The 24,967-nt window shown below is 41.5% G+C and overlaps 1 pseudogene across 1 annotated transcript; it reads right to left on the bottom strand.

Moving 5' to 3' along the window:
* Positions 1 to 449: 449 nt before the first annotated feature.
* LOC307094585 (large ribosomal subunit protein uL23-like) lies at positions 450 to 918 on the bottom strand (annotated as a pseudogene). Its single transcript has one exon. The product of its transcript is annotated as a large ribosomal subunit protein uL23-like (transcript).
* Between the last annotated feature and the right edge of the window lie 24,049 nt (positions 919 to 24,967).

The raw sequence follows: 24,967 nt of genomic DNA, 5'->3' as shown, positions 1-24,967 counted from the left end.
CTCCTCCTTACACAGAGTGTAGATTTTAAGCCAAGTTATAGACCAGTGATGGGCAACCTTTTGAGCTTGGTGTGTCAAACTTCGCCAAAAAACTGAGCATAACTCGGGTAGTGTGTCACTTTGAGGAAAAAACATTATTTCGCAATATTTATAGTTTAAATAACATAAATGTATAATTGTTATATATAATTGTATTTAATAAACCTCAGCGGCTGCATGTCATCAGAAATGGCTACGCATGTCAGTGCTGGCACGCATGTCATAGTTTCGCCATCACTGTTATAGACACTCATTGAGAGATTCCACTTCCCAGTCTCCTTTGCAGCTGGCTGTGGCCACGTGACTAAGTTCACCAATGGGCCATGATCAGGAAAGACTGTGCCTGGCATTTATTTATTATTTATACGGTATAAAATTTTTAGACTTAGAATTAGGCAGCTGGACTCAGTTTAGAAGATGATCCCAATTTTGTTGGCAATATCCAAAACATCATAGTCAGGAGCCAAACATATGCCTTCTTCTCTCCATCAGGCCTGATCAGGGTGTTGACCTTGGCCACATCAGTGTCATAGAGCTTCCTCACAGCCTGTTTGATGTGGTGCTTGTTGGCCTTGACATCCACAATGAACACAGGTGTATTATTGTCTTCTATCTTCTTCATGGCTGACTCGGTAGTCAGAGGGAATTTGATGATGGCGTAGTGGTCAAGCTGTTTCTCCGGGGTGCACTCTTCCGAGGATATTTAGGCTGCCTTCGGAGCCGTAGTGTCTTTGGCCATGGGAAGGCGGGTGATGTGCAGATCTTCCTTTTCGTGTGGGTGTGGACGCCTTTCAGCACCGCTTTCTTTGCCTTCAAAGCCTTTGCTTTGGCTTCTCCTTTGGGAGGGGCAGAGGCTTCCTTCTTAGCTTTCAGCGCCATCTTTGTAAAAAAGCATGCTTGGCTTACTTTTAAAAGAAGAAATTGCTTCTCTAGGCTTTTTCCTCCCCCCCCCCCCCCCCCCCACCGCCAGCTGGAAAGTGACAGGTCTTACCTTGAAACACCCAGATGAAAACAATGCACAGAGGCCAGACTTTTCCGTTTTTAGCACACTTAGTGTCTCCGTGATTTTATCACGGTGCTCCTAGACCAAAAGAAATAACTAATAGTTCTATTTATTAAGTAGTTTTATACAAACAACCTAATAAGTATTGATGTCCCAACAACTTAATGTCAAGACTGTGAAGGGTCTGAGATTTTATCTTACGTGTAAGCTAATGAATTAGCCTGCCAGTTTCATGGGTGTTGACAAAAGACAGGAGACTCCTGGGTCAGAGACGAAGGAATGTATTACTCATGGCAGTAGCAATAGTTAGAGAGTGTCAGCATTCCCTCTGGTTTCCTGAGCCCCAGTTCCCATGGGTCTAGTGAAGAGGGCTGCATGGCACCTGCACATGCAGCGGGTTGTGTTATAGGATAGGTAACCTGAATCTCAGGTTACCCAGCTTGGGCAACCTGAACCTTTTGTAATGGGCAGTAAACCTGCCTGGTCTTTGCCCTAAAGAGAGACATAATTTCTATTATGCTAGGCAGTAAGCAGACCTGCTATTTGTTCCAGAGAGAGTCAGTATCTCTGTCTTCCAAGACTATTAGCTATACAAACATCCTTGAAAAGATAGTCCGGATCAAAGGCAGTCAGTGCCTCTGCTTACAACGTATGCAAAACCATGAGAGAGCTCTGTAGAGAATTGTCTTCTAATATTTAGTAGCCATCTGCAAAAATTATTATTGCATAAATTTTAAAAAAACATGTTTCACTTTACTTTTAAATAACTGTAATCACTTGGCAATGGATGTGTATATCTGTTAGGCACTGCACAACAACTGTAACCTTGGAATCAAATTGGATACCACCCACTCATTCTCTGTTTCACATTCATTTTCTCATAGTACTTATCTTTTAACACAGCAACCACCACAAGATTAGCTTCACAAAGTTATGATGTCATCAAAAAGGAAGCAGTGCTATGTAATGTTGAAACTGTGAGCTACCTCAAGCTACTAGTTTATGTGGTGTCTGTATGTTGAGAATCACTGTGTTTTCCTCAGACATTTGACATATCCTGTGTGGGCCTCTTGTGTTCACTGAGGCTCCCTAGGTAGGACAACTTGGTGCATGGTTTGGGAACTGCAGCCCTAAGTAATTATGGAAGAAGCACTTGATTCTGAATGGCCTTGAATAGTAGTATTGTCTTTTTTTTATTATTATTGATTTTTTACAGAGAGGAAGGGAGAGGGAGAGAGAGTTAGAAACATCGATGTGAGAGAGAAACATCGATCAGCTGCCTCTTGCACACCCTCTACTGGGGATGTGCCCACAACCAAGGTACATGCCCTTGACCAGAATCGAACCTGGGACCCTTCAGTCCACAGGCCGACGCTCTATCCACTGAGCCAAACCGGTCAGGGCAGCATTGTCTTGATAATCTAGACCAAGTGGATTGTTACATCAGAAAAAAAATTAACTTCTATCCTCTTAGGTCAAATTGGGGTGGGATGGGGTGGGGGGAGGGGTTGCTGCAGTACCAATGGCCTTTATCCTAACCAGTACAATCTCCTATGTAATTTTGGCGATGTCTCACAATGTAGTATTTGAGAGCATATGTTCTTATATTGTGGGGGGAAAAAACTATATCCTTGGTGGGTTGTTTTTTTTGTTTGTTTGTTTTTTGTCTTTCTAACCTTACTCAGTCATGGCCTTAATCAACATTTATTGAGTCCTTACTATGCCCTGGCACCTTTCAAAATTCAAGCCCACTTCTCTGTTCCTTAGTCTCCTTAGCTGCAGGCTCAGCTCTTAACCCTTGAGCCAAACCTAAGCCAGCCCCTTCCCCATTTAGCAAAAAGGGTCTGGAAGTCGCATTGATGCTTTACTCCCCGGAGTAGCTGGTGTGCCCAGTAGCTGGCATGCCTTTGTTGCTGGCTGGGCTTGGGCCTGGACTCAAAAAGGAGAACTTGGGTGAGCTGAACTGAACCACATGGATCAGTCCTTTCTTGCCAATCTGGTTAGGACTAAGAAACCTCAGACCAAAAGCCAATTTGACACATCCAGTAAGACACAGAGACTGTATCCAGAAAAAAAAAAAAAAAAGGCATGCAAGCAGCAAGATAGAGAGATAGAGAGTACTTGTTTTCACTGCCTAGTGCTGAGCTGGCTTGGGTTGCTGTTGGGGTGGTGAGCCCCGTGTGTGTCTGAAAAATGGAACAGGCTCTGATCCATCAGTGATTGAAGGGAGAAAAGAGAAGAGGGCTGGCTGGGCTGGTCTTGGGTAGTGTTGAGAAAAGGAGGTCCTGTGACCACTTACTATTTCTGCAATGAGAGAGAGAGAGAGAGAGAGAGAGAGAGAGAGAGAGAGAGAGACAGGCCCTGGCAGTTTGCACTTCTGCAGCATGGAGAAAAAAGAGAATCCTGAAAGAGCGCCAATCTTTCCACACCCAAAATGAGTGACACTTTAATGCACATTGATGGCTAGTGAACTTGGCCCAATAAATGTCCTAGAATTAAGACAATCCATGCCAACTTTTCTTCTTGAGAGAAGAGGAGAAAGATGAATGCTAGGGCAGCTTTGCCTCTCCTACAGCCTACGCTGTGTAATACTCATGGTTTTATAGCAGGAAGAATTTGTTTACTTAAGGATTTCAGAGAGGTTGAAATAAAACATGTTTTGTAAATAAACTAGAAAATCTATTTTCATCTGAAACCATATTTCTGATTTCAAAATCAACTGTCATATGTTATTATTTTTAACTTGTAGATTTGCTTAAACTGTTATTTTATTGAAAATAATGTGATTATTTTATTGAAAGAGAAATATACACATGGTAAAAAGGATCAAGCAGCACAATTCTTAGCTAGTATAATGGGTGAAAAATGCCTGTTTTAACTCATACTTCTTTTTTTTTTTTTATCCTCACCCGAGGATAAGTTTATTGTTTTTTTAGAGGGAGGAATGGCGGAGCGGGGAGAGAGAGAGAGAAAGAGAGAGAGAGAGAGAGAGAGAGAGAGAGAGAGAGAGAGAGAGAGAGAAAGAGGGATTGGTTGCATCCCGTATTCACTCCAACCGACAACCTAGGCACCTGCCCTAACTGGAATCGAACCCTTAACCTTTTAGTGTATGGACGACACTCCAACCAACTGAGCCACCCAGCCAGGTCTTTATTTTTTATACTTCTCTAATGATGAATGAAGTTGAGCAGCATCTCTTCCATACTATCTAATAAAAGAGTAATATGCAAATTGACCATCACTCCAACACACAAGATGGCCGCCCCCATGTGGACACAAGATGGCCACCACAAGATGGCCAGCAGGGGAGGGCTAGTTGTGGGCAATCAGGCCAGCATGGGAGGGCAGTTGGGAGGGACCAGGCCAGTAGGGGAGGGCAGCTGGGAGGGACCCAGGCCTGCAGGGGAGAGCAGTTGGGAGGGACCAGGCCTGCAGGGGAGGACAGTTGGGGGCAACCAGGCTGGCAGAGGAAGGTAGTTGGGAGCAACCAGGCCTACAGGGGAGGGCAATTGGGGGGGGGGACCAGGCCTGCAGGGGAGGGCAGTTGGGGGTGACCGGGCCTGCAGGGGAGGGCAGTTGGGGGGGACCAGGCCTGAAGGGGAGGGCAGTTAGGAGTGACCAGGCTGGCAGGGGAGGGCAGTTAGGGGCAATTGGGCCAGCAGGGGAGCAGTTAGGCGTCGATCAGGCTGGCAGGGGAGTGGTTACGGGTGATCAGGCTGGCAGGCAGAAGTGGTTAGGGGCAATCAGGAAGGCAAGCAGGCAAGTGGTTGGGAGCCAGCAGTCCTGGATTGTGAGAGGGATGTCCAACTGCCCATTTTAGGCCTGATCCGTGGGATCGAGCCTAAATGGGCAGTTGGACATCCCTCGAGGGGTCCCAGATTGGAGAGGGTGCAGGCTGGGCTGAGGGACACACTCCCCTCCCCCGTACACGAATTTCGTGCACCGGGCCTCTAGTAGTTTAAAAGCTTATTCTGTGAACTTCCTATCACATTCTGTATCCATTTTTTTTCATGTTGCTAGTATTTTTCTTATTGTTTTATAAGAGTTCTTTTATATGAAGATAATTAGCATTTTGTCTACCATAACTGTTTTAAGTATTTTTGTGAGGTCTTTTACTTTGTTAAAGGTATTTTCCCATGTAGAAATTTTAAATCATTTAATATTCTTTTTTCATGAGCCCAAATTCACATATCATCTCAAATTTAGCATTTAAAAATAATAAAAGCTTTTAAATATTCCTTTCTAAAATTTTTATTTCTTGATTTGAGGGAGAGAAATATCAGTTTGTTTTTCCACTGATTTATGCATTCATTGGTTGCTTCTTGTACATACCTTGACTGGAGATTGAACTGGCAACCTTTGAATTTTGGGATGATGCTCTAATCAACTGAGCTACCTAGCCAGAGCTTAAATATTGCTTTTGATTTCACTATTTATCTCTTGCTTTCCATTCAAATCATTTTGGATGGATTGTAGACTCAAGTAGATTATCTGAACTCCATAAACTAGTTAAGAGACAGAAAATATAACAACTTTCCCACATGTGGAATAGGAGAACTGGAATTTTGCCTCTGAATAAATCTTGGAACATTAAGAGCTGCTCTGTCCACAAACCATGACCTAGAAAACTCTTCCCACTGGCCTGGGGATGGCGATGTGGCAGCTTGCCTTCTGTCTGAGACTTTGGGTATTAAAAATACATATCACTTGTGAAAAATCAAAGCCCAGGACTCAGGCTTTATACTGCCTGCATGCTGCAGGAACCCTAAACATATAAGGTAATGAATTAATATAAAAACTGTTTGGACCATTGAAACATGTAGGGGTCTGATAAAATCAAACAGGAAACTGCTCAGTAGAGACACTTCACTACCCAAAGCTCATGAGAGATTCACAGCAAAAACAACTTCCACTGACGATGAGTTTACAACCAAAAATTCACATCACATGATTTGATTTGTACCACTCTTAGGAAGAGTTGGCAGCCACAGCAAACAAGAGGCTCTGTATTTTAGAATTGGAGATAGTCAAACAGTCTAAGGATGATGAGAATTTAACTGTTGCTTTCGCATAGCATTTTACATAGCCATGTTATGGGACTGATGTCTCGGCTAACTGGGTTTCTGTGACTTGTAGAGACTCAGTGAGTTTATGTAAGTGGGGAAATAAATCACAGCTACCCTTTCAAAACAGGAGCACAGCAGCTATGAATCTGACTAGCTAGGATAATTTAACTCCCTCAAGGTCCCCCAGGTTCTCTCTTAGAGTCAGAAACATGGGTTTCAGCCATTTGCTGCATTGTACCTTTCTCCAAACAAATGTGAGGATTGTGATTAGGAAGGAGTCATGATGAGAGGATTTTTCTCTTTTTGTCTCTACATTCTATCAAAGGAAGTGGGGGAGTGTATGTTCCAAATTCATTCTTTATTTGGTGAAATGAAAAAAAAAATCCTTTTTCTGTGACCTGGAAAGAGAATCAAAAAGTATTAGAACTAATGGCTTATTTTTATGTGTGCAAGATGTAGTAGGTGAGAAGTGTGTGGTGAATTTTAATCAAACTGTTTATACATGATCTCAAGAAAAAAATTAAAACACATGGATTGTTAATGAATTTTAATAATTACTTTGAGAGCAACTGACAACTTAATTCAGAAATGAACATTTTCTTCCACAACAATTATTTGTCCTTAAAGCATAAGCTTACTATTAAATTACTCAGTGGTTTCCCACACTGACATTAAAGGACTAGAATGTTAAGGTGATTACACATGTTGCTGCTGAAATGTTTACGACCCAACTACAGGAGAAGACTTTCAACTTTTCTTCATTAACTGGAGGTAGCTTAAACAAATTTGTCTAGTTTTTCGATGACAGAAACTTGAAAACCATTAGGCTTGGCAGGCAAAGCAAATGGCCTTGGAATTGGTCCAAGGTAATGGTTCAGTTGTGGGATCAGAAGGACTAACTTGTTTTTCAGGTTCTGTACCACCCCATCCAGCCCCTCTTGTCCAAGATCCTGGGGTCATTCACACTGCTTCTCTGCCCTAGCAGCCCCATCCTACTGAGCATTTGGAGGTTTACTGAATCTGTTTTCTCTGTAAAATAAATACATTCATTATTGTAAATATATATATTTTCAAAATAAGATATATTTTTAAAATAATTTTTTTCATTGGAAAATACAGGAGCAGGCAAAAATCAGTTAATAACAATAAATAATACAAGAATAAACTATTTCATGTACTCATAACTATAAACGTACTTTTGCCCACCCCTGTATTTTATTAGTGTGCTGAAAGTACTATGAACTTAATCTGGTTTTTTTTAGAAGCAAGTATTCATTTTAAAAATAGGTTACTGCTAAATGTTCATCTTAGGGAACAAGTGAAAAATAGTTGTTAAATTAACCTAATGGGATACTAATACACAAAGAAAAGATAAGGACACTTAATTTACAAATATAGAAACTTCTCTGAGATATATTATAAAACAAAAGCAAGTCACAAAATCTGTGTGTATCACAATGGAATATTAAGTATCAATGAGAATGAATGAATTACAACTACATCTATTCATATAGAAGAGTCACACAGCCATAATATTGAGCGAAAGAAGCAGACACGGACATATTAAATCATCCCATCTATATAAGGTATACAGACTGTAAAAGTAACCCACGCTGTTAAGAGTCAGGGTTCCCCCATGTAGAGAAAGTATAAAGACAGGAACAGTATATTGTCAGAAGAGTGGGGACCCTTGAGGGGTGTAGTGACTAAAATGGACCCCGAGGGCGGCCCTGGGGTTCAGGTAACGCTGTTTCTTGATTTGAGCGTTGGTGGCAGAAATGTCTTCCGAGTATGAAAATTCACTGCAGTGTGCACTTTGTTATGTATACTATATTTCAATTAAACTTTTTTTTAGTGCACATAGGATGCTACCATTTGTGGGCATCTCTGGAAGTATAAGAAATAAATCACCCCTCTGTTTCCTGTCAACCAGCCAACTGTAGAGTAGGGAGAGAGATGGGGTGGCTGGAGGTCAGAAACAGGAGGAAAATTTCACATCATACTCTTTTGTACTCTGTGACTTTTGAATCATTTGAATGTATCACCTATTCAAAATATTAACTTTTTTCTGATAGTAGTTTTTTTTTTGTTTTTTTTTTAAATCCTTACCCGAGGAGTAAGGATATTTTTCCATTGTTTTGTGGTTTTTTTTTAACAGAAAGAGGAATGGGGGGAGGGGAGAGAGGAAAGAGAGAGAGAGGGAAAGAGAAACATCAATGTGAGAGAGACACATCAATTGGTTGCTTCCCGCACACACCCGATAGGGGGCGGGATTGAACCTGCAACCCAGGTATGTGCCCTTGACTGGGAATCAAACCCATGACCCTGTGGTGCACAGGCCAGCGCTCTAACCACTGAGCTTGTGTGCCAGGAACCTGATAGTGTTTTTAAAAATTATTTTTAAGAGTAATTTTCCATTGGGCATGCTGCCCAGTGCAATCCTGTTTTTTATAAATACAATATTTTATTTAGAAATTTTCTAGAGCACCCAGAAGTGCATCATCATAAACTGTAGCTTTGGGTACTTTTATTTACAAACTGCTGCACTGTGAGAGCCGTTCTCCAGATGAAGAACACACTACAGTACAAATGTCAACATAAAAAGATGTTTACAGCAGAGTCTTCAGCATCTTGTTGAAGGTGAGGAAGAGAATACTTTAGACAATGAAGACTGTTACAAAAAGCTGAAGAGCAATTGGAATGCAGTTAGTAATAGAATTACATAGAGGGGATAAATGGTGATGGAAAAATAAAATATAAAATAAATAAAATTTTAAAAAGACAAGATGACACCCCCCAAAAAAGATGCAGTTAGCAGACAGTGACAGCAGGAGATAGGGTGGCCGCTCAGGTGACATGTTCTCACAGCGACGGTTAGGTCCACTGCAGCAACAAGGACATTAATCAGCACATATCCTATGTTTCCGTGATTTTAATGTGTACATTTTCCATGTTTTAATAACTCACTATGTCTTATTATCACTGTTGAGCAGATAGTGGGTGTGATATTGTCATCGTCTCCACATGCATATCAATAATTGAAGAATGACTTGATCTCACTCATTTATGGATAATAAAGAACATTATAAACTGATGAACAAAAATAGATACAGAGACAGAGCAGCATCGAACAGACTATCAAACTACAACGAGAAGGCTGAGGAGGGTTGGGGGTGGGAGGTAAGAGATCAACTGAAAGACTTGTATGCATGCATATAAGCATAACCAATGGATGCAAGATACTGGAGGGTAGGGGAGGCTGGGGTAAGTTCAATGGGGAACAAAAAGAGACATATATACTACTCTTTGTCATACTTTAAGCAATAAAATTTGTAAAAAAGAAAAAAAAATAATTGAAGAATGAATGTCACTGGGTTGGAAGGAGGTCCTGAAGATAGCAGTTGACCATTCTTTTTAAAAAATGCATTGTTGCCCGGACGGCATGGCTCAGTGGTGAGCGTCAATCTATGAACCAGGAGGTCAGGGTTTGATTCTCAGTCAGGGCACATGCCTGGTTGTGGGCTCGATCCCTGATGTGGGGTGTGCAGGAGGCAGCCTATCAATGATTCTCTCTCATCGTTGATGTTTCTATCTCTCTCTCTCTCCCTTCCTCTCTGAAATCAATTTTTAAAAAAAGATTAAAAATGCATTGTTGGTGGTCTTAATGGCACAGAGAGGGATACTGTATAGAAAAACCTGAGTGTGACTGAGCCAGACTGTGAACTTTTTAGATGAATTTAGTTTTTCATGTATTCCTTATTATGTCTAAAAAAAAGAGCTATAATAAAATTCATTGTCTAAATTTTAAAAAAATTTTGTTAAGAATTTTATTTTATGTCCTCTAAGAAGAAAAGCTTGTCCTGCTCTCCATATACATTTGAACCTATTATGAACCTTGGCAGACAAGTTCTATACATTGTGTGTATGAATGCCTGTGAACCACGTTATTTCCAATGTGAGTCCAAGCCCCTGTCATTAGCAAGGTCACCACATGCAGTGTGAGCTGGTAGGATGTGCATCTAATGTCCATGAGGCTCCCGGGAACCTCTCGGAGAGAACTCTCCCTAAAGGGGGAGGGAACCAGACTGAACACGTTTGTGCAGAGAAGAGGCATGATCTCAAGTAGAGTTTGGTGGCTGCCACTCAGCTTGGTGTCTCAGCCCAGGATCCCCATAAGTCATGTCTGAGTCCTATGGGGGCAATAACAAAAAGAGATTTCCTTAGAGAACATTCACCCAACGGAAACAAAACAAAACTCCTGTGGGACCACAGAGAGAATATAAGTAACTATTTATATTAGCTTCCTGAGGCTGCCGTAAAAAATTACTACAAACTGGGTGGCTTAACACAACAAAAGTCTCTTGTCTCACCGTTCCGGAGGCCAGAAGTCTGAATCAAGATGTCAGCAGGACTGCACGCTCTCTGGAGGCCCTGGGGGACAATCCATTCCTCCTCTCTTCCATCTTCTGAAGGCTGCCCTGGTATTTCTGGGTTTGTGGTCACATCATTCCCAATCTATCTTCATGTTGCCTTCTCCTCTCTATGTCTGTATGCTCTCCTCTGTGTGTCTGTCTTATAAGGAAACATACGATTGCATTCAGGACCCACTAAGATAGTGCAAGCTGAGCATCTTCTCTCGATATCCTTAACTTGGTCACATCTGCAAAGACTTTTCCCCCAATAAGGTAACATTCACGGGTTCCAGGGATTTGATCTGGATATATTTTGGAGGGCCTTTCTTTGGACTACCATATGACCCTGGCACCCTAATAACAGAGTAAAATCCAAAAGGGGGCAGGAGGTTCTCTCTGCCTACTTGGCCCTGCACTTCAGCAGCATAGGGTAACAGTACGGGACCCTGGCAGCAGAATCCAGGGATGGAACATTGCAATTGAACTGACTTAATTATAAGCACCCCAGGAAACTCCCTGTGGGCATCCAACTTATTTAAGATGAGGAGCATGGAGGACTTGCAGGGAGTAGGATCCTTCATCAGCAGGAGGCGGCAAGAATACTCTATCGCCTCTTTGAACAGCTTTGTATGTGACAACATCAGTACACAAAGCCAGGGACTGCTCAGAGGAGGTATGAAGAGACTCTCTGTGCCTCTATTGTAGCTGTCAGTCGGACAGGTAAACCATTCCCCGGGCCCATGCTGGCCTGCGGTGTTGCAGCATGTTCCGCCGCAGGGGCAACAGCCGGCCTAGTGCTTGTCAAGGCTTCAGCACCCAACTCCGGGCCACTAGATCCCTCAGGCTGGTTCTGGGACTGGTTTGTATGATCCAGGCTCAGCCTGGGGCCAGTTTCAAAGGTCACCCCTGTGGTATCTCAAAGCAGCTTGGGCTCTGGGAAACAGGGTGGAAATGGTCAACAGTAAGCCGGAGGCAGAACCCTGGCAGTTGGGGGCATGCAGTAGGTACATACTGAGGCGTGGTCCAGCAGGTCTCCTGTACCAAGGGCCTGCAGGTAACCTCAGCATTTCAAATAGTCTGAGAGCTAAGGCCGGGGACAGAATGCAGGTAGGGCTAGATGGGACCTGAGCATTAGTTGAGTATCTGTGGGCAAGTCCTGAGATCTCTAAGTGGAACCTGAGTTTTGTTTTGCTTTGTTTTTAATGAAGTACAAGTTATGTCATTGTCTTTTTCCCTGCTGGCCTTCCACTGCTTGATAAAAACCCAACACACCTTCTCCAAACACTCAAGTAGCCGGGAGGGTCCCGTCACCTCAACCATTCTACTGCCCTCTTAGTGTGAAACTCCTGCTCAGGCCATGGTTGGGAGGGGGCAGAGAGTGAAGTCTGGTATCTCTGGAGCCTTGGGCTTGGCATTGAAGTTGGAGAGACCATTGCAATGGAAAGCCTGGGGTGCGGTGGAACTGTCAGGGTAAGATAGGGAGGTGGATGGGTTTATTGCAAAGAACTAGGTTTTATTTTTCTGGGCGCCTGTTCAGCTCCTCACCTGCTGAACCTAAGCTTTTTTTATTTTTAAATATGATTGTTTGTTTTGGGCTCCCGCTTCCTGAAGTATCAGTTTCTGTCAGACCAGTTTGTTAAAAAAGCACTTTGAGCAAATACCAGAGGCCAGGATGAAAGTTAAATAGGGAGACCAAAAAAAAAAAAAAAAAAAAAAAAAAAAGTTTTACATAACTTGGAATTCATTCCTACTCAGGGTTAAACAAAGTTCTCTTCAGAATCAAGAATGCCCATTGGCCAGAGGGAGTTTCTGACCTGGGAGAGGAAGGGCAATCGCCTTGGAGTTGGAGACCCGACCATGTGGCATTTGATTGCATCTATGGGCTTTAAAACACCAAGAAAGAAAATAGGAGAGAGTTGTTTGTACCTTTTGTTATAGACTAGTTACCTTTCTGAAAATTTATATAGAAAATTTCTACACTGATTTCTATTCACAATGTAATAGGTGAGCTCAATGAAAGACCCTTATCAGAAAGTTTTATAAAGGTGGGCCCCTGCAGGGCCAGGACTAGGGTGAGGCAAATAACGGATGCCCCAAAACTCAGCAATCAAGATTAATAATATGTTGCCCTAGCCAGTTTGGCTCAGTGGATAGAGGTTACCCTGCAGACCGAAGGTTTCCAGGTTCCATTCTAGTCAAGGGTACGTACCTCAGTTGCAGGCTTCTCCCTGGCCCGCCCAGGCCCTGGTCAGGGCGAGTGCAGGAGGCAACCAATCGATGTGTTGCTCTCACACCGATGTTTCTCTCTGTCTTTCCCTCTCTCTTCCACTCTCTCTGAAAATCAATGGAAAAAATATCCTCGGGTGAGGTTTTTAAAAAAAAGATTAATAATATGTTGATGCCATATTATAACAGATTAGAATTAATGTAAAAATCCATAATAAACAAATTATCAAAAAATTAATATATTTTTATTGATTTCAGAAGGAAAGGAAAGGAAAGGGAGAGAGAGATAGAAACATCAATGATGAGAGAAAATTATCTATCAGCTGCCTACTGCACACCTCACACTGGGGATCGAGACCACAACCTAGGCATATGCCCTGACCAGGAATCAAACTGTGACCTCCTGGTTCATAGGTCGACGCTCAAGCACTGAGCCACACCAGCTGCGCCAAATTATCAAAATTCTTCTCTGAGATTCCAAGCACCTGCATTTGCTTCCAGTGGGGCTAAGACCACTTCTCTGAGTGAGAGATGGGGAGAAATCTATAGGTAACAAGCCCTATGATGCCCTCATCACTCACCACCTTGCTGAAAATGACCCCATTCTTTTGCCTACACCACACATAAACATCATAGTCTTTTCGAAAGATGATGTTGAAACAAATGGATATCCACATGCAAATAATTAAATTGGACCCCAACATCACTCTACATACAATATTAATTCAAAATTGATCAAAGGCCTAAATATAAGAGCTAAAACTATAACTATTAAAAGAAAACAGATGCGAATCTTCTTTTTTTATTGTCTAAAGTTTTACATATGTCTCCTTTTCCCCTGATTGACCCCCCACCCAGCCATTCCCACCCCCGAGGACAAGCCCCCACCACCCCAGCGTATGTCCATTGGTTATGCTAATACGCATGCATACAAGTCCTTTGGTTGATCTCTAACTGCAAATCTTCTTAGTAACGATCTCTATACCTGGTGCCAAAAAACACAAATGACAAAAACAAAAAGATTAATTGGACTTCCTAACTTTAGATTTGGCAATGGTTTCTCATATATGGCCCCCCAAAACACAAATGACAAAAGAAAAAGTAGATAAATTAAGAACTCTTTTCATGAGTCAAAGAACAGTGTCACTAAAGTGAAAAGAAACCCCATAGAAGGGAGAAAATATTTGCAAATCATGTATCTGATAAGGGACTTGTATCTAGAATATATAAAGAATTTTTACAACTCAACAACAACAAAAGGCAAATACCTCCATTTAAAAACAGGCAAAGAATTTGAATAGATATTTCTCCAAAGAAGATACACAAATGGCCAACAAGCACATGAAAAGATGTTCAACATCATTAGTCATTAGGGAAATGCAAATCTAAACCACAATAAGAAACCATGTCACACCCATTAGGATGACCATTATGTAAGAGACAATACCAAATATTGTCTCCCTCCAAGTGCCTTCCTCCAAGTATCTCCTTCTTTGAAACATGTATGTTCCAAACTCTAAAGGCTCTATTCTTCCTTAGGAAAACTCAGGCTTTAACTACAAGGAGGAAGCTCACTCCTGGTGTGGTTTATTTCTCCAGTGCATAAAAACTTTCAGTCTCTAAACGCACCTTGTAGTGGATGCTGCAATGTGCCACTAGGCCCCCTCCTGGAATGAAGAACTTTGTCTCCCAGCTGCTGGAAATGTGGCCAGAAGATTGCTCTCAAATGTCATCCTTCTTTGGGACTGCCTTTGGTAATAAAAACCGCCTTGCCCAGAGTCAACCTCTCTCCAGGGATAGCCCACATTCAATGACTGGCCAAAACAGGAGTCTAAAGGCCCAAACCTCATTCCAATTTGGGGCAACTCTGCAGGACCATTTCAGATCCAGATCTCCCTATGGGGTTGATTGACGTCTTTTACTGGGTCTGCATCACAATTCAACTTCTCCTTTTATTCAATCCTGCTTTCTCTATGTCCCTTTCATAGGTGTTTGTCCCAAGAGCATTGTGATCACACACACACACACACACACACACACACACACACACAGAGCTTTAACATGTGCCCAGTTAAACTGATAACATTTACACCTTTGCAAAACATCAAGGGCATTAAGGGGTACGGAGCTGGGGCTGCTAGCTCCCCACAGTCAGTGGGGACCAAGATTCTTATACTGGTTCCTTTACCAGTGAATACATCAAATTAAACCGATAACATTTACACCTATTCTACAAAGGAAGCATTCCTCTTTCAACAACTCTTCTCATCTAGGTCTTCGTTATCAGGAGAGAAACACTTTCCTCATTCTTTGGAAAAGAATTCTGTCCTCATCTGTAAAGGGGAATAAATAATCTTCAAGTATTGGCAGATGCAGGGAGTGAGTGTGTGTGAAGGCACGCAGAGCTGTGCCCAGCCTGTGATGAGTGCTGTGCTCACCAGAAAAACAGAGCAATGAGAGTGTTTCTGAATAGCAGCTCCCTTTGTTACCCCAGAAGGACGCCCAGACTTAATGGTTAAGGTTCTGCAGTTTCTCTTTGTGGGAGGAGGGTTGCCAATTCTTTCATCTTCATTTTAAGAGGTTTACCTGCGTGTGGGGGAGGGGCTCGTTCCCATAAATGTATCAGAACACTCTCTGTGCTCATATAATAATGCTCATTACATTCTCCCATGATGGGACCTATTGCAACACCATCGTAGAGGTTTGGGCCTTGCAAATCTTCAAAAGGGTAGATTGTGGTAGATGATGTTTCTTAGGCTTATTTGTCCATGAAATCCACTCCCTTCCATTGTTTTTCAGTCATGCCTAAGTATTATTTCTTGAGTAGTGTTCTGTGGAATACATTTTTGGAAACTCTAATTTCTTCAAGATGATTATATTGATTTAGGAGGATGTTTTACCCAAACAACAGCAGACTAGAAGTTAATTGGAGCTGATGGCCAGTTCGTAATGTGACACTAATAGTCATAACTACTCTTTATTGAGCATCTGTCAGGTGCCAAGCATTGTCTTGAGAGCTTTACAAGCATCACTTCATTTAACTCTCTTAACAGTCCTCTTAGAGATGGTGTTTTAAAGCCCCGTTTTACAGAGTAGGACATTTAGAAGCAAAAGGGTTAAAGAGCTTGCCCATGGTAACAACACAAATAGTGGAGCCAAGATTCAAATCCAGGTCTGTCTGACTTGAAAGCCCATGAATTTCTATTTCTGGTTTGAACACAGTGGTATAAAGGTAGCATTTCTCTTCTTCCCTGCATTGAAATCAGCCAAGAACAACCAAGAGAGAGAAACAAATACTCAAAATTATTTTTCCTAGATAGTATGAGATAGCTGAAACCCCAGATCCCCAATTAACATATAACATTGTTATATGTTATTGGAGGCCCGGTGCACAACATTGGTGCACTGGGGGGATGGAGGGTCCCTCAGCCTGGCCTGCACCCTTTAGCAGTCCAGGAGCCCTCGAGGGATGTCCAACTGACGGCTTAGCACTGCCGCGGCTCCCGCCACAGCAGCTTCACCAGCCACCACCGCAGCTTTGCCAGCTGTCCGCCCAGCTTGTGGCTGAGCAGCACTTCCCCTGTGGGAGCGCACTGACCATTAGGGGGCAGCTCCTGCATTGAGCGTCTGCCCCCTGGTGGTCAGTGCACATCATAGCGACCAGTCATTCTGACGTTCGGTCGATTTGCATAGTACTCTTTTATTATATAGGATGTTATATATGTTGTATGTCATATATACCTTAATGTTACATGTCAATTATATCTCGATAAAACTGGAAAAATAAAGTAGTTGTTCATTAAAAAAAAAAAAAAAGAAAGAGCCAGTTGCAATTCTTGAAACCAAGGTGCAAAACCTAACCCTCTTGCTTGCAATATTGGGGCAAGCGTGCACCTACTGGTACCAAGAATTTCCCTCTTCTCTGTTTGGTATCAAAAGACGAAAGTGAGGCTTCCAATGAACCAGAGACTAGCCATATATAAAGAAGCTCTGCCTCTGTGGAGCACAGAATAGTCTTTGGGTTGTAAAAACTTCACAGCTGCTTATCTTTATTGCTTAGGGAGAAGCAAAACCTAAAGAAGTTCACTGAAAACCCAAATTAAGAGAAATTCCAGCAGGCCTAATGCTTTCCTCACACAAACCTTCTGTAAATAGCTCACCAAGGGAAAATTCATCTCCTGCAATGATGAACAATCTAAAAGAAATGAGCACAGGAAGCCATACAAAGCTGCCCGGCTGGTGTAGCTCAGTGCTTGAGCATCAACCTATAAACCAGGAGGTCACAGTTCGGTTCCCGATCAGGGCATGTGCTCAGGTTGCAGGCTCGATCCCGAAGATGGGGCATTCAGAAGGCAGACAACCAATGATTCCCTCTCATCATTGATGTTTCTATCTCTCTCTCCCTCTCCCTTCCTCTCTGAAATTAATAACAATATATATTTTAAAAAACTATACAAAGCTACTATAAGGGAAAAAGGTGAAAAGGAGCAAGAAACCAAATGATAAACAAAGAATACACACTGGAAAAATGTTGCTATGAAACAGATAATAATTTTTCATCTTGAATTTTAAAAACATAATGAAACAATTGCTTCTATGAAACCAAAACACAAAGCAAACAAGGCTAAAACTCAGGAAGGCTGCAGCGAGATGATGGATGAAATGAGCTGGCGGAGCTCAGATGTCAGTGCAAGCCCAGAGACAAAGCTCATGCATTCATCTACACAAAAAGGCTGATGCAAACAGGAGGGGAAATTTGAACATGAATACCACCAGAGCATGATTAGAGGGGAAATTTTGGGCTAGATGAGGTCACCTCTAAAAATCCAAGGTGGCCTACTATAGTTTTTGGTCCAGCTTTAGGACTAACTCTGACTACAACATTCAACAGATATCATGTATTCAGAGAGCTCAAAGTTAAAAACAATAGAGTGTATCAAAGTCTCTCTTACAGGTTGTCAACTTATTGCATGGGGAATTTAATTTAAGGGAATCATGCCAAAGAATGATTACTATAGGTAAATAATTTAAGAATCCTTAAATCCCTTTACACAGAAACACAAATGTGCACTCCTAGGTAGGTAGCTAGAGAGATGATAGATAGATACTCACTCACATAAATATATATTGTAAACTAAATGTATAGGCCTAGGCCTTTTCTATCAGAGACTACAAATAATACCACATTTCCCTCTCATTGCCAAATTACATTAGCTTAAGCCCTCATTTAGCTTACCTTTGGAAAAGCTAGTTTGTGTTGTTGTTGTTGTTGTTGTTGTTGTTGTTAACTATGTTTTCTATGCCAAGTATCACTGGAAATTTCTGGGAAATGTTTCAAATCCATTTCAGTTGTACCATGCCTGCTCTGTAGTGATCACCCCATCTCAGCACCATCCTGGGCTACTGTTTGCTCTGCCGTATCTCTCACCTGGAGGCTCCTAAAATGCCCTCTCTCTGGTTACTGCTGCCTTCCTTTGTACTGCTTCATCCCAACCAGGCACAAGCTCTTTTCCCTTATTTCTACAGAGTGGTAGCTAAAACCAGGCTGTGATGTTTAACAAAGACTTTCTAAAAGCTGGTGGTTAACATGAAGGAATTATAACACAGGCCTAGAAACTCCACGGGTTTGGGGACATTCCACAGCAGTCCTTTGTGGAACTCTAGCCTGCAATCATGTAGTGAGGCCACTACACTTCACTTCTCTGCTGACCCCACAAGTGAGTCTTTGCATACATCTTCTCTTTCAAGAGTTCAGGCCCCAATAGAAGAAGGAATTGCCTACTAACAACAGTGTGAAACCTTTTCCCAGCAGCCTTGTCTCATTTCCAGGACCTATCTTTTACCAGAATGATTGACAGCAGAAATGTCCCATTCCCAACCAACAGGGAGGGGTAACCTTGCCCTAACCGAGCCTCACCAGAGGTCCAGGCAATTCACTATTCTATAGGATTCTAGTCTAGCACCAGGTCAAGCATCACAAACCCAATCTAATTTATTTTTTTAGATCTCTTTGTATTCAAGAGAACAACCCCCCAGCTATTTTCAGTCTTGTGTCTTGATCTCCTATGAGCAACTATTTGCAAAGCAATATGAATGAATATATACATTTTCCAAAAACAAGAAATAGTATGCCTATACTTTATAATGTGTATACTTTACACACACTTTTCAGGTCAGTTTAGCTCCTTGGACCATGTATATCGAACATCCACTCTAGAAGGTGGTGTGGTATCCAGTCTCTGAAGATAGCCCCCGTGAACTTTGTCTCCTGGTATTAAGCCCTTGAGTAGCTCTCTCTAACACAAAATCTGGGTTAGTCTCATGTCTCATGATTCAATAATCCAATAGATTATGGCAGAAGTGACATTGTGCCAGTTATAGGCCTAACCCTAAAGAAGTCCTTGCAGCTTCTACTTTTGAACTTTTGGGAGCCCTGAGCTGCCATTTAAGGAGTTAGGCTACCCTACTAAACAGACCACATATGGGAGAGGTCATGTAGACAGAGGTCCCAGCCTTGCAGCCATCCCTACTCCAAACATATGAATGATGCCATTCTGAGGGTTCCAGCCAGGCCACTATTTGACTACAGCTGCTTGGAGTCCATTGTTATGCAACTATAGATAGCTGATACAGAGCCTGTGTCTTACATGAAATTCAAAGGAAAAAGAAATCTACCCTACCCCAGAGGCAACTTTCTAGCTTTCATCTTTTATCTGCTTAAAGTTGCAAAATCGTTTCTCTTTCCATATTTCATATATGTTAGGGCCAGTTTATAGTTAAGGTTCCAGCTCAAAGTGTCATTGCTTTCTTATCCCCTTAGCAGTCTTTGTATAGCTCAGAGCCTGCACAGGAGAGCATGGCCCTGAAACCTGGGCACAGGGAAATCTCTTTCCTCCTTCTGTGCTTAACTCCAAGGGTCATGGCCTTTCTCTATTACAGTAAGAGAAGCCTACTTAGGAAAGAGCACGTATTACATTAGAAGTTTTGCAAGTATACTTAAAAGTAATATTCGTAATGTAGAGCACGGTGACTATAGTTAATAATAGTGTGTTGCATATTTGAAAGTTGCTAAGAGAGTAGATTTTAGAAGTTCTTATCACGAGAAAACAAATTTTGTAACTATGGTGATGGATGTTAACTAAACTTATTGTGATGATCATTTAGCAATATATACAAATATCGACTCATTATGTTGTATACCTGAAACTAACATAACGTTATATGTCAATTATACCTCATTTTTAAAAAAGAAATCAATGCAATAAGATGCTCCACCTCACTAATAAAGTATGCATATTAAAATAGCGAGACCATTTTCACATAACACATTGGCAGAAATCCAAAGGGCAGATGATACTCGGTGTTGGTGAGGGAAACAGGCCATATATACTGTGGATGGAATTTTTTTAAACTTTTACAAATATAAAAAAAAGAAAAGAAACACACATATCAAAATATTAAGCTAGAGCCCAGCTGGTGTGGCTCAGCAGTTGAGTATTGACTCTTGAACTGGGAGGTCACGGTTTGATTCCAGTCAGGGTACATGCCAATAGGGGGCGTGCCGAAGGCAACCTATCAGTGATTCTCATTGTTGATGTATCTATCCCTGTCTCCCTCTCCCTTGCTCTCTCTGTAATCAATAAAAAATATTAAGCTAGAGATATTGGTATGAAATAAAATGTAAATGCAGCAGAATGGAGTATATTGTACACCTAGATTTAAATTAAAATGTTATTGTAATCTGATTTTACAACATGGTATAAGGCAAGTCCATCTTGACCACTGCCTAAGGGAATCATTACTGGGGCAATGGTTGCAATATTTCTGCAACATAGAGCAAGAGGATAGTATTTAATCTCCACTTAGTCAAATAAATGCATGTATAGCCAATTCCTAATTACCCAAAAGCAATAGCGAGGTTATATCACACGTTGCTGACAAATCATCTTCTGCCAATTAGCTCCCTCTCATCATCCCCAGATCTATTTTCTTGGTCTTCATAATGGCCTACTTTGCCCCTCAATTCACAAGGTCTATAGGAAGACAATTTATATCTATTCATTCAATCACCCGTTCATTCCTCAAACATTCAGTGGGTGCTTACTGTAGAATAGGTACTCTTTGAAACACTCCAAACAAGGTGAGAACTCAATTCTGGTTGCTGCAACAATTACAGAACATTTTGCAGTTTCCAAAACATATTCAAACACATTACAGCCTCTGGTGTATTAAATTTGTCACCAAATACTTAAACCTCTCAACAAAGATGAGGATAATTCCACCCACTTATCTCTAGGTTGGTAGGAGTTGTTTGCATAAATGCAGCGCCACTGAATGAGGGTTTTGTGGCCCTGAATTATGCCAAACATAAAGAATGCTGGTGATATTTCTGCAGAGGCCTAATAGAAGTTCCTTATCGATAAGTGGTCATAAATGTAGGTGATGATGCCACTGCAAAATCACCATTTATAAATAATGCAATACACTTGAAAACTAAGTGCACCTCTCAATAACAGAAATGATGCAAGCTGATGTAGAAAAATAAATTAACAATATGCTATAATAAGTGCTTTAAAAATACCTACTTATATTAAGTGGGTGAAAATGGGGGGAGGGAGCTAAACTCAGATATTTCTTTCTAGTTCCTGAGTATTTATCAGAATTTTTCTCACAAAGTAGTCAGGCAGTTTCTTATTTCATGCCATAGGACATGCTAAATTATTAGGTGGGCCTGCTGAATTATTGAATAAGCCCAGGCGGATAATAATAATAAATATTTTATTAGTACCAAGAAAAGCATTTTGAACACATGGCAATATTTTCTAAAAAAAAATAGATGACTTCTAGAAGCTGCAGAGCTCAAAATAAAAAAATACTCAAAGAATAGTATGTATATTTCATATATAAAATGTGGGCATTAGCAATGTATTTGCTAAAATTTTGTTGTCTATTTCCATGTGTGAAGAATAATTTGAACACATTTGATGTGGTGGTTGAATGATAGTGGTCATTTGAAACGTGTTCCTCAGAAGCTATATCTAGGGCTAAAGAAATTTAAGATCTAGTTTTGTTTTTCAGTCCAGAGTGAAGTTAACAAGTGTCGAAAGCTATTAATTTTACAGATGATGGAAAAATGATGAGAAAGAAAATGAGACTGCTGTTGCCCTATGACTTCAAAGAATCCTGTAGACACTTTCATTCGTCTAAGAAAACAACCCTGCTAATTATATTACATATAATTATATTATTACATATAATAAGCTAATCTCATAGTTGCCTGTTTTATGGAAAGAGGATTTAGGCCTTGGGAGAACTGTGCAAAAGTGGAAAAACCAGAAAGAAACCCCTAGATCTTCAAACTCTGGCTCAGACTACATCCTCCTTGTAACTTGAGATGCATTTTCCTCCTGGTCTAACTGGTTCAGGGCATTGTGTACTCCTCAATAATGGGAATGTATCTTTTCCATCTCCCCTGGTTTCCATGTCACCTCCCATTCTTGATCCTCTTCCTATGTCTCTGGTCACTTCTCAGTCTTTTTATGGGCTCCTCTTCTAGTAGATACCTCCCAAGCCTTGCAGCTATTAGTCCTTCTTTGGCCCTTTTCCTTTTAAAGCTTCATTTCTCCTGAGTAAACTTTCCTTTCCTATGTCTTCACCTACCAACCAGATACAGATGACTTTCTACTTTAATTTCCAAAACCAATCTCTTTCTTGAACTACAAACCTATATGTTTGTCTTCTGTTTCCAAATGGATGCCCTTATAAGTTCCTGAAAGTTCAGCATCAACCCCTAAAGACCTGCTCTTCTTCTCTTTTTAAATATATTTTTATTGATTTCAGAGAGGAAGGGAGAGGGAGAGAGATATAGAAACATCAATGATGAGAGAGAATCATTGACCAGCTGCCTTCTGCACGCCCTCAATTGGGGACTGAGCCCACAACCCAAGTATGTGCCCTTGACCTGAATCGAACCTGGGACCCTTTAGTCCGCAATCCAACACTCTATCCACTGAGCCAAACCAGCTAGGGCAAGACCTGCTCTTTTTAATTTTCCCCTTTCTCAATGGATGTCATATCTATCAACTCAAACGTTGAAACCAGGAAACTGGGAATCATAGAAGATTCCTTTCTCTTCCACAGACCCAAACAGTTAAGTCCTGGTCCTCAGCCTCTGAAATCTTCCTCAGATATACCTTTGCTTATCCATTCCTGTTGTGCTGTTTTCTTCTTCTTCTTCTTCTTCTTCTTCTTCTTCTTCTTCTTCTTCTTCTTCTTCTTCTTCTTCTTCTTCTCCTCCTCCTCCTCCTCCTCCTCCTCCTCCTCCTCCTCCTCCTCCTCTTCCTCCTCCTCCTCCTCCTCCTCCTTCTTTTTCTTCTTCTTCTCCTCCTCCTCCTCCTCCTCTTTCTTCTTCTCCTCCTCATCCTTCTTCTTCTTCTTCTTCTTCTTCTTCTTCTTCTTCTTCTTCTTCTTCTTCTTCTTCTTCTTCTCCTTCTTCTTCTTCTTCTAGGTCAGTGATGGTGAACCTATGACATGCGTGTCAGCACTGACATGCATAGCCATTTCTGATGGCATGCGGCCGCCTCAGCACTAACACGCGTAGCCATTTCTGATGACACGCGGCCGCATGCCGAGAATGAAACATTTGCTGCTCCTGAGGATGAAACATTTGCGACTAGAGTCTTGGAGTTCCTGCAGGCAATTAGGGGTTAACTAGCCTAACCAACCACAAAATGGTGCATATAACTGTCTTTTAGGAAAGGGCAGGGTTAATAAGCAGAAATAGGGGTTAATAAGGATGCACAACAGTAATAGTGGGGAAATGGAGTCTGCACTATGGAGCAAGATGGTGTTCCTTATGTGAATTAAAATGGCTGCCGCTATTTCTAATGGCGGGAAACGGCACCCATAGCACGCCACAAACCCTCGCCTCTCCCAGCCTCCCCATCACTTATCTCAGTAATGATGGATTAGAAATCCATGACACCCCAGAACAGTAGATAATGGTTGCTGTGGTTAACTGTTATTTGGTTACTGGTAATGGCAGGGCCCCCAGAGATGCGTCCCCCACTGCGTTCCGCTGCTCCCTGCTCTGCCAGCAGAAGTGAGGGCAAAGATCCTGGCTTCACCGAAAGTCCCAGAACTAGATGCTCTGTGCCGGACTTCTGTTGTTTTGGCCTACAGACCTCTGGCACAGAGTGTCTAATAGGGTTCCAAGACTCTAGTCGCAAATGTTTCATCCTCCCCTATTATTAACCCCTATTTCTGCTTATTAACCCTGCCCTTTCCTAAAAGACAGTTATATGCACCATTTTGTGGTTGGTTAGGCTAGTTAACCCCTAATTGCCTGCAGGCCTAACAAGCTATCTATAATTCTATCTTCTGTCACTGCCCCCCTGATGGAGAACCCAAAAAATAAAAAACTAAGGTTAAGTAAAGGAAGTGGTAGTAGCAGTGGCCGACCCTTTCAAGAGACATGGACCGAGATGTATGGCTTTATAGAAAAAAATGGCAGATCATTTTGCGTTCTATGTACTGAAACGGTAGTAAGCAGAACATGGAATATAAATAGACATTTTGAAACTAATCATTCCCAGCTCTTGGAAAAAAGTGAGGATGAAAGGAAGGAATACATTTCCAGGCAGCTACACCTTTATAAGAGCCAATCTAATTCCATCCTTAAATTTATGAAAGGCTCTACAAATTTAACATCTGCAAGTCTGAGCATTGCTCACTCTATAGCTCAGCATGGAAAAGCGCTCAGTGAGGAGAATTTATTAAAGAAATTCTCCTAAGATGTGCACCAGTTCTATTTCACGATATGCATAATAAAGATGCAATTATTAAGAGAATATCTGAGTTACCACTCAGTAGAAATATCATAAAAGACCGAATAATGAGACTGAACACAAACGTACAACATCAATTAAAGAGAGACATAAGGAAGTGTAAATATTTTTCGATCTCTCTTGATGAAACTACTGATGTCACATCACATGCTCAGTTGGCCATTATTGGTCGATATTCTGATGGTCTCACAATGAGAGAAGAGTTGATAAAGTTAGTATCAGTGTCAACAAGTAAATCAGGAAGCGAAATATGTAAGGTTGTTATACAAACATTTCGTGACCTAAGGATTGGTATCTCTAAAGTTGTGTCAGTGACAACAGATGGGGCACCAAATATGGTGGGGGAAAAAGTAGAATTTGTCAAATTGTTTACAG

Source organism: Cnephaeus nilssonii (assembly GCF_951640355.1).
Source record: "Cnephaeus nilssonii genome assembly, chromosome: 1".
Classification (NCBI taxonomy): Eukaryota; Metazoa; Chordata; class Mammalia; order Chiroptera; family Vespertilionidae; genus Cnephaeus; species Cnephaeus nilssonii.
The sequence above is the reverse complement of the archived record's forward strand: the minus strand, read 5'-3'. Positions and strand labels throughout refer to the sequence as shown.